Source organism: Budorcas taxicolor, chromosome 8, assembly GCF_023091745.1.
Source record: "Budorcas taxicolor isolate Tak-1 chromosome 8, Takin1.1, whole genome shotgun sequence".
In the NCBI taxonomy this organism is placed as follows: Eukaryota; Metazoa; Chordata; class Mammalia; order Artiodactyla; family Bovidae; genus Budorcas; species Budorcas taxicolor.
In genome coordinates, this window is record NC_068917.1 from 60,894,127 (window position 1) to 60,904,434 (window position 10,308).

General features: G+C 38.9%; 1 non-coding gene across 1 annotated transcript; it reads left to right on the forward strand.

Moving 5' to 3' along the window:
- Nucleotides 1–1,512: 1,512 nt before the first annotated feature.
- Nucleotides 1,513–1,584, forward strand: TRNAK-UUU (transfer RNA lysine (anticodon UUU)). Its single transcript has one exon. It is a non-coding gene; the product is annotated as a tRNA-Lys (tRNA).
- The last annotated feature ends 8,724 nt before the right edge of the window (nt 1,585–10,308 follow it).

A 10,308-nucleotide genomic window follows, 5' to 3' on the forward strand; every position in this document is an offset into this window, starting at 1 on the left:
CAACGGAGTTTTAGAGACCTGACTTGAATTTTATTTGGGAAGAATAGTCTCTGGGGGCTGTCCTCATTTCAGACTTTAATTCTTGAATCATTATCAACCTTTCATGGCAACCAGAGACATGGAGTCTGGGAACCATGACTAGAATGAATGAGCTGATGGAAAAGGCCTGTACACTGACTAAATGGGGATACAGCGGCAGCATTGATGTCTTGGTTGGAGACTGGAGCCTGGTAACAAAAATTCAAAGTGCTGAAAGTCTGATTTTGAGTCCTGAGAGAAAAACGATTCCTTAGGGAGAGCTAGGAGTCCCGTTTACTCTTTTAGGGATATAAGAATTCCATGGACAGAAGACTAATCCAAATCCTAGATGGACGGCACTGGCATGGTCACCTAGTAACTACAAGGACATTAAAGAGCCAGTTCCTGAGGATTATTTATGACCTGAGGCAAGTTGGCCAACTTGGTGTGTCAGATGACAATCCCCAGGATATTCTGGATGTGAAGAAAAATGACTGCGAAGAAAAAAGAATGTAAGTTTGAACCAGTACTTGTTCTTATTGTAGTCAGTGCCTAGAACAGCACCTGGCACAGAGTAGTTACTTAATAAATATTTGTTGAATTGAGTCATTTTGTGTACTTGGGCTGGGTGAGTTGGAGGTGGAGTGAAGCAGGGATGTGGTCTGAAGCTCATGAAACTTGTCCTCTTTTTTTTTAAGCAAAAGTTTATTTCTAAAAGATAGAATAGCCAAGGGGGTAGGATAACTTAATCTGTTGTTCAGAGCTTTCGGGTACAAAGACTTCTTGACTTTCAGTTCCTCTATGTGTTATGATGGATGAGAGGAAGTTCCTTAAGAATGCTGCAGCAAATTGTGACTTTCAAAGGAAAAATAGGAGGGGGTGGGTATGTGTGAAATGTGTTAAGGTGGTCAAAGGGCCCAAACTTTCAGTTAGAAAATAAATGAATCCTGGAGATAGGATAAACTACATGGTGTCTGTAGTCAATAATACTGTATTTTATATTTGAAAGTTGCTGAGAGTAGGTCTTAAAAGTTCTCATCAGAGGTAAAAAAATTTGTCATCATGGGTGGTGATGGATGTTAACTAGACTTATTTTACTTTGTAATGTATACTTTTCAATATATACATATATTAAATCATTATATTGCATACCTAAAACTAATGTGTCAATTATATTGCAATAAAATGAAAAATAAAAGTCTTTTCTGTAAGAATACACAGCATACTTTTAAAAAACATATCTGTCTTAGCTATAGTGTTAGAGGTTTATGAGTATTAGAAGCTAGTACTTGAGAAACGGTGTTTTTCATACCTAATTTTCCAAATCCCAGCAACTAAAAAATGGAAGAAAGCAGTTCTGTGTGTTGTCCAGATTTGATTTAATTCAGAATAGTTTATTGAGCAATAATGGTGGAAGACAGTACAAAACTGGATGCAAAAATTACCCTCAGGTAGATCAGAATCTATAGTTCTAAACTGTGTTCATCTGGGAATTCCCTGGTGGTCCAGTGGTTAGAACTCAGTGCTTTTACTGCTGAGACCTAGGTTTGATCCCTGGTCAGGGAACTAAGATCCTGCAAGCCACTTGGCACAGCAAACAAAACAAAATAAAAACAAACATCTAGGTTTTGCTAGGTCAGCCCCATCAAGAAATAACCACCATTTATATAATGATGACAATAAAAATAATAAATACTAGTGGTAGCAACAAGCACTAATATGAAAGGTCTACTCTAAGCCAGTTGCTATGTTAAGCTCTATACCCACATTCATCGCTATATTTAAACCTTGCAGCAACCTTGAAAGGTAGGAGTAGTTGTTCAACTTCAATAAATATGGAAGCCAGAACTGAGTAATTAAAGAACTTGTCAAAGACTACACAGTAGTAAAATATAACCAGGTCATAAATGCAAGTCAGTTTTGTTCTGGATAGATGCTTCTTACCTTTCATCACATTGCTTCCCCATCCCATACTCATACACAGAAGAAGATGAGCATCCTTTTTTGCATCACATAATTTACATAGGGTTATATAGAATTGTCTCTGGGCTAAGCACAATACTGGATGATTTTTTTGGAACGTAATCACTAATTCTCACAAATACTCCATAGGAAAGCTATTTTAAGACCCATTTTGTTGATGAGGAAGCTGTTTAGAGAGTTTAAGTAAGTGGACCATCATCAAAAGTTAATAGATACAGAACTGGCATAATCCCTGAAGCCTCCTGTGTAGCTGTATTAAGTGATTATACAGCATGATTGGTAAAGAACTGAGTAGTCCTCAGAGAATTTCCACTTCCCCTTAAGCTTGCTGCAAGGATCATAATTCCACCATTAGAAATTTATTTATTTGAGCTAATTAACTTCTCCCTGGTATGAGAAAAGGTCACTATGGAGATAGGGATTCTGATGGAGAAACTAAGAAGTGGATCTTTTTGTAATATGGGGTCTCACTATCAGAGAACTAGCCTGAATGAAGAGCCCCAAAGGGGAGCTCTTGGAAACCACAGGCCAGCAGAAGGCATGGCAGTGTTGTGGGACAGTGGGAAAGTATCCGACTCTGCCACTGGGGGATATTGAAGGACAGTTTGGTTAGAGCAGTGATTCTCAAACAGGAGAATCATCTGGAAGGCATCTTAAGACACAAAATGCCGAGTTTGACAGATTTCTGATTCAGCAGGCCTAGGTTGGGGGCCTAAGAATTTGCCTGGCTGTCAAATTCCCAGGTGATGCTGAGGTTGCTAGTTTAGGGACCACACACTGAGAACCATGATTCTATAGCCTGGTACAGAGAATTGTGAGGTACAGTGATATCTGGAGGAGGAGAAACGTCTGGCGTTATTTGGTTATCTTCTGTTTGGTATTGTATCCAAGGGATGGTAGGGGGAGAGACATAAATAGGGGAGGGAGAAACCAATGGGAAATTTAAGACTTTCTTTGTATTAGCACCAGATATTTTATATTATCTCTCAATTATTAGTCTCTAAAGAACAAGCTTAAAAAATATGTAAGTTCATCACTTCATGGCAAATAGATTGGGAAACAGTGGAAATAATGGCAGACTTTATCTTTTGGGGCTCCAAAACCACTGCAGATGGTGACTGCAGCCATGAAACCAAACGACGCTTGCTCTTTGAAAGAAAAGTTATGACCAACCTAGACAGTGTATTAAAAAGCAGAGACAATACTTTGCCAACAGAAGTCCATTTAGTCAAAGCTGTGGTTTTTCCAGTAGTCATGTATGGATGTGAGATTTGGACTATAAAGAAAGCTGAGTGTCGAAAAACTGATGCTTTTGAACTGTGGTGTTGGAGAAGACTCTTGAGAGTCCCTTGGACTGCAAGGAGATCCAACCAGTCCATCCTAAAGGAAATCAGTCCTAAATATTCATTGGAAGGACTGATGCTGAAGCTGAAACTCCAGTACTTTGACCACCTGATGTGAAGAACTGACTCATTGGAAAAGACCCTGATGCTAGGAAAGATTGAGGGCCGGAGGAGAAGGGGACAACAGAGGATGAGATGATTGGATGGTATCACTGACTCAATAGATATGAGTTAGGGTAAACTCTGGGAGTTGGTGATGGACAGGGAGGCCTGGCATGCTGCAGTCCATGGGATCACAAAGAGTTGGACACTACTGAGTGACTGAATTGACCTGAAAGAGCAAGCTTAAAAAATATATAAGGAAGACACGGTTAATAATGCTTCTAAGAGAATATATTCAAACAACAAAAACAGAATTGGCATTTAATGCATGTATTAGAAGTAACTCAGAAGCAACATACACACTCCTGGAAAGAACTGAAACATTAATTAAAGAATTGAAAAAAAAAATCTCAATTTCTTCCTTTTGTGTATGGTCTGCATGGTTGAGTAAAAAGTCAGAAAATGGACCTTAATGATAACACATTTGTGTGAAAACACAAATTAATTTTCTCTTTAATTATATCACTTACACTTAGCAGAATTTAATTTAGTCCTAAATTTAAGACACTTTGCTTGACCATGTGAATTTAAGGTACAAACAGGTGGCTCAGAATTCTTGGCTGTTTATTTCCTTACTCCCAGAGAGTCGTGTGCCTAATAACTGATGATGTGTGATGAATTTTCAGTGAATGCCTCTGGGTGAACTGTTCTGACTTGCAGCTCAGAGAGAAGCTGGAACAGAAAGCAAAGAGAAGGTTGCAAATCCCTTAATGAAATTTTTAATAAAAGCAGCTTTGGATGCATGCCTTTTCAAATCATTGCATCCGACCATTTTTTGAGAGTCGACGTAACTCATCAAGAGAGTGAGTAGTAAGAATGCTAGAAGACAGCACAATTAAAGAGAGAGGCACATCTAGGAAAACGTTATGGCCAGAGAGTAGCTTTGAACCTGGATCAGGAAATTTCCATGGTAGCCATTTCTCATGGAGATTTTCAGGATGCCTGTCTTTTACTTCCTTCACCTTGAAGAGTAAAAAGTGTGTGGTAGAACTTTGTATGTACCACTGCCATGCCACCGTGCCAGTCTATTTCTAGAGTTTTCATAATGAGAGGAAGAAAATTTTGTACAGGAACATTACAGGGCCAGGATTTTGCCAGGATCAGGATGCAAATTGAGAGATCGATGAGGATGTAAGCTATGTGAAGGTATTTCTTGAGAGTTTAGTGGTCAGCCTCACTTCCGTCTTAGGCTGTCTTTGCCCTCCACTCCACTGAGAGCCTCTTTCACAGATGACACTGAGGTCACCTGATGGACTTCATTATTGCTCATCGAATGCCAGAATCTCCTAGTTACAAGGGATGATGAGAAGATGGCAGGGGTCTATCGGACAGACGTTTGTGATATCTGGACCACTAAGCTGTTCTCACCCCTCACAGCATAAAAGGCGATGGTCTTGCCTGAAATGTACCAACAGACACTGCTTGCCTTTCCTTTCTTGAAAAAAGTAAGCATTGTCTTTAAGGCTTCCTCAGAGCCAGGACTCAGGAATGCATTGACCTCCAAGGTCCTCATGGTATTCCCTAACAAATGTAAATTAAATAAAAAAATCAGTATGGCAAGCCCAGTGAATGAGAAAGATAGTGAGAGCAGGCACAATTGTCCTTTCAAGAATTATTTGCAGACATCATTAATAAATTTCCCTCTGAAGCAGCAATCAAGCCAATCCTTCCCTTTGGTAAGATATTTAAGTGCTACACAGAAATAGCTGTAAGCAGACCAAGATTAGAACAGAGGGATTCTGACTTTATGTGTTTCCTTTCTCCTGGAGCTTTTGAACAAGTGTTTGTGGTACTAGGCAAGTAGGTTTCCCAATGATCCTGTGTATATGCCCCTCGGGGGTCCTCATTCATTGACATATTTATTATATGTGCAATGGAAAGTTCCCCTTATCCCATTTTTGAATCTTTTGTGTTTTATCAAAAACAGAATGAAGTACCCTTTCTGTATGTGTATACTGAAAGTGTGTGGAGAGGGTGTATCTCAAAAGACCCCACTGAGGTGTAATTCATTGCAGGTTTTATAGGGGAGGGAAAAGAAAGGGGATGAGAAGAAAAGATTTTTTTTTTCTTCAAGAAAGGATTTTGTGGCTTTTGGCACTGTTAATAATTTGTGTGGAAAAATAATGTTTTCTTGTGTGTTTAATCCTGTGCCAAGGCAGCTGCTGGTGCAGTAGCATTCTGCAACAAATTAGAGGGCAGTTAAAGCGAGATTTTCCACCATCAAGAACAAAGCGAGGCCAGTTAGCATGAGGACAGCTTGTTCTACTTGCTAATGTGCTTAAAAACTTGCTGCACATAATTTGAAACAGCTTTTGTGTGAGGATGCTGCAGCTCCGGTTTCTGAGGTCTAGTTCTAATTCCAAATCAAATGGAAGCAGCTGAATTAGAAAATGACAAGTTATGCTCTGACATCGTCTGCCCAGGCTACCAAGATAATTTTTTCATCATTGCTATTGATTTGAAAGTTAATTCCTCTCAATATTAAAATATTTAATGGATGACAGCTGTCTGAAATATGAAACCTGCAGCCCCTATTTACGGAAGGAGCATTCTCAGTAACTGTGTGGCAGCTCTAACACACTTACAAATTATTTAAAGATGTATTACCTTTGCTGGTAAGGAAGCAGATGTTAAAAAGATTCAGGGCTTCCTTAAAAGTTGATCTGAATCTCAAGAGTTTTAATCAATGTAGCTTTTTATTTCACTGACTTGGAATTAAATGGGATTCCTTGGTTGAAATGCATTGGAAAAGAGCATGCTGTAGTCCAAATACCTTTCAATGCCTAGAATTTAAAACTTTCATTTGTAACTCTGATAGGCTGTACAGAATTAAATCTAGGTGGGAGAGAAATAGGAGAAGGCAGATTTTCAGTTGGAGTTTTTGCCTACTTAAACACAGGCTGGGCACAGCTGTAGTGGTGAGGTTTCAGACCCTGTGTGAGCAAGGAATGAGGATTCAGCTCCTAAATTCACATTCATCAGGCTGAATACTAAATTCTTAAAGGCCAAGTGCACTGCTGACACCCTCACTAATAGGATTTCAAATGCTATTGTTGTAGCTATACTAAAAAATACTGATGAAGAACATTAAGGTTCAAAGAAGGCCTTGAAGAAATCTCAGAGGTCAAAAGTTCTTGGGATAGTGTATACACTTGAAGAAAAATCAGAGGATTTTGGCTAAAAATAAATTATATAGCAGAATTTTATTCAAAGGAAGCTTGAGAGCCTTCTCTTTATACCACTATGCCGTTTATACAATTAACACCTTGGGTTGGAAAACAATATACTTTTTTAAAACTACCTAAAGTCAAATATAGGCCTCTCTGGGTTCATTTTCTTTAATGGGAAATGTAAATTGACCATGTATTTAGTATTTTTAAACATACATTTTGAGCTTCCCTGGTGGCTCAGATGGTAAAGAATCTGCCCACAATGTGGGAAACCTGGGTTTGATCCCTGGGTTGGAAAGATCACCCTGGAGAAGAGCACGGCAACCCACTCCAGTATTCTTGACTGGAGAACCCATGGACAGGAGCCTGGCAGGCTACATACAGCACATGGGGTCACAAAGATTTGGACACAACTAGGAGACTAAGCACGTACACATACATTATCTCTGGTTGAACTGAAGTGAACCAGAAATAAGGAATTAGAGTAGAAAAAGGGTGGGTTGGACCTCAAAACACACAGGAAAATGAACAGCTGTATATTGGTAAAGAGCTACTGCGCGTGGTTGTATTGGTTGTACACTGTACAACTGAAGGGGGAACTGTTCAGATTGTAGTTGGTGTGAATGATATCAAAAGAGTTATGTAGTATACAATTTGTATGGCTACCTATGGTCATATCTGAACTGGTATAATTTTAAGGTACCTGGACAAACTTATCTATCTAAATCAGTAGTCCCCGACCTTTTTGGCATCAGAGACCAGATTTGTGGAAGACAATTTTTCTAAGGACTCAGGGGTGGGAGATTATTTGGGGGTGATTCTTGTAATGAGTGTGCGATTTGATCCCTTTCACAGAGTAGTTCACAGTAGGGTTCGTGTTCCTATGACAATCTAATGCTACCAGTAATTGGACAGGAGGCAGAGCTCAGGTAGTAATAGGAGAGATGGGGAGTGACTGTAAATACAGGTGAAGCTTTGCTTGCTAGCCAGCTACTCACCTCCTGCTGTGTGGTCCAGTTCCTAACATGCCACAGACTGCTACCAGTTCTTGGTTCAGGGTTTCGGGATCCCTGGTCTAAATCTTCTGTTATGGATAATCACAGTACCTGATTTTCTTGTATAAGTTACTTGATAAGGGATAATATTTAAATAATTTATATCAAGGATAGTAGTAATGAAGAATCATACTTTAGTAAGCTAACACATATTAATGTCCCCACAAATTTTTGGTAAAAGAGGCATTGCTATTGTCTCTATTAGGATTCAGAATGCTATAAGAAAGGAATACAGGAAAGGTCAGCATTAATGATGAAATAGTAAAGTATTAGAAGCTTAAGGAGCTATTTGGTTTAGGAAGAAGCATAAAATGCTATGTTTGGCAGCAAAGAAGCAGTTTGAGAGCATTGAGGACCTGGGTTGAAAAGATACAGAAAGAAGGAATAAAAGCTTGGCCTATTTTGGAATTTTTCATAAAGATATCCTAATTGAAGGAACAAGTATTCACTTGAAATTTTCAATTAGTTCTGCATCCAAATTAGTAGGAAGAGGCTTGAAGAAATATTTTAAAATAATTTCTCTTCTTATCCATTTTCTACAAAGACTAACCTGTCTTCCCAAGATTCAGCATTTCAACAAATACTTGGTGGGTACCTCTTACCAGAGAGAAGCGAGGGGACATGCAATGGTGCCTGCCATAGTTCCTGATCTAGCTGCTGGCATTTAAGTAAGAGACATAATGTGAGCCAAACGCATTAACATCAGCATAAAAAGTTCTGAGGATTTAAAGAAGGCAGAGATCATGTATGGCTAGGAATAAGATCAGGAAAATTTTATGGGTGAAGGTGGTGTATTAGACGGGCCTCCGTGAACAACACCAGTAGTCACTTGGACTTGAACTGAATCCCAGGGCCCTCAAAGTCCTGAGAGTTTAAAGAATTTAGATAGGTTGAAAATTTTCCTAATATCTTAAAATTAAGTTTGATTAGAATTCCATTTCATTTGTTCATGTTTTATGCTAGCTATTTTTGTTACCTTTTGGAGAGAAAGATGTTAAAAAAAATAAGAAATTTATAGTGACAAGGAGTAAAGAAAATATTGTATAACAGATATTTTGTGAAACAACTTGAATTGTTCATGTCCTCTCAGGAAAATATAGTTGTGTCTTTTCCAGCCGCTTTCATGCTGAATCTAAGCCACCTAAATTTCTTGAGCAACATCATTCTGATCAGACAGCACACAAGCTATCTTTAGTCCTTTTGCTTTATTTTGTTTTGCTCAATTCTGTATTTTTGAGATACTCTATGGAACATAACTCAGAATTATCCTACTGAGAGTTAAAGGAGTTGCAGTAGCTATTTACCAACTCTCCTCTTAAAGTCCATGGGGTCGCAAAGTGTAGGACACAGCTGAGCAACTTTCACGTCACGTCGTATCCTCTTATAGGTTACGCCAGAGAGTAACTTCCTGGGATTTCCTGAACTGATGGACATGCTGAACATGCTCCAGCGACCAGAGAACGCCTTCAGACAGACAGATGTAGGAAACGGCTTTTAAGGAAAGTTTCCACAGGTGATCTCTAGGAGAGCTCCAGAATATGTAGGAGAGGAAATAATGGTGTTTGATATAGTGTAATCCTTACAAAAAAAGAAAAGAAACAAAGAATAGGATTCTGTGGGAAATAAGAAGCTGAGGAGTACAATAAGTTTCCTTACCATTAGACTTCTCAGTGATTTTAATATTCATTATAAATATTCTAAAAGGAATTATGTCAGCTTTATCAAGTTTACTTGAACAGAGAACACATTTTTTGAGAAGCAACTTTCAAGACTATTGCATGGAAGATATTTTGTAAATATTTGTATTAATAAATACATTGTAAGTATCTTATTCCTACATTTATATAATATCTCTATATTCAAGTTACCCTCCAAGGCCCTAGATGAGAAAAGGGAGATGTAGAAGTAAATCTGACTTTAATCTTGACTTTAGATTGCTTGTGATCCAGTAGAGAAGATAAGATATGTATGACAGTTATCATCATTGTTGTTCAGTCCCTCAGTTGTGACTGACTCTTTGCAACCCCAGGGATTGCAGCATGCCAGACTTCCCTGTCCTTCACCATCTCCCAGAGCTTGCTAAAACTCAGGTCCATTGAATCAGTGAGGCCATCCAACCATTTCATTCTCTGTCATCCCCTTGTCCTCCTACCTTCAATCTTTCCGAGCATCAGGGTCTTTTCCAGTGAATCAGCTCTTCATATCAGGTGGCCAAAGTATTAGAACTTCAGCCTCAGCATCAGTCCCTCCAGTGAATATTCAGGATTGATTTCCTTTAGGATTGACTGGTTTGATCTCCTTGCAGTTCAAGGGGCTCTCAAGAGTCTTCTCCAGCACCACAACTCAGAAGCATCAGTTCTTTGGTATTCAGCCTTCTTTATGGTCCAACTCTCACATCCGTACATGACTGCTGGAAAGACATAGCTTTGACTAGCTGACCTTTGTCGACAAAGTAATTTCTCTGCCTTTTAGTACGCTGTCTAGGTTTGTCATAGCTTTTCTTCTGAGGAGCAAGTATCTTTTAATTTCATGGCTGCAGTCACCATCTGCAGAGATTTTGGAGCCCCTCAAAATAAA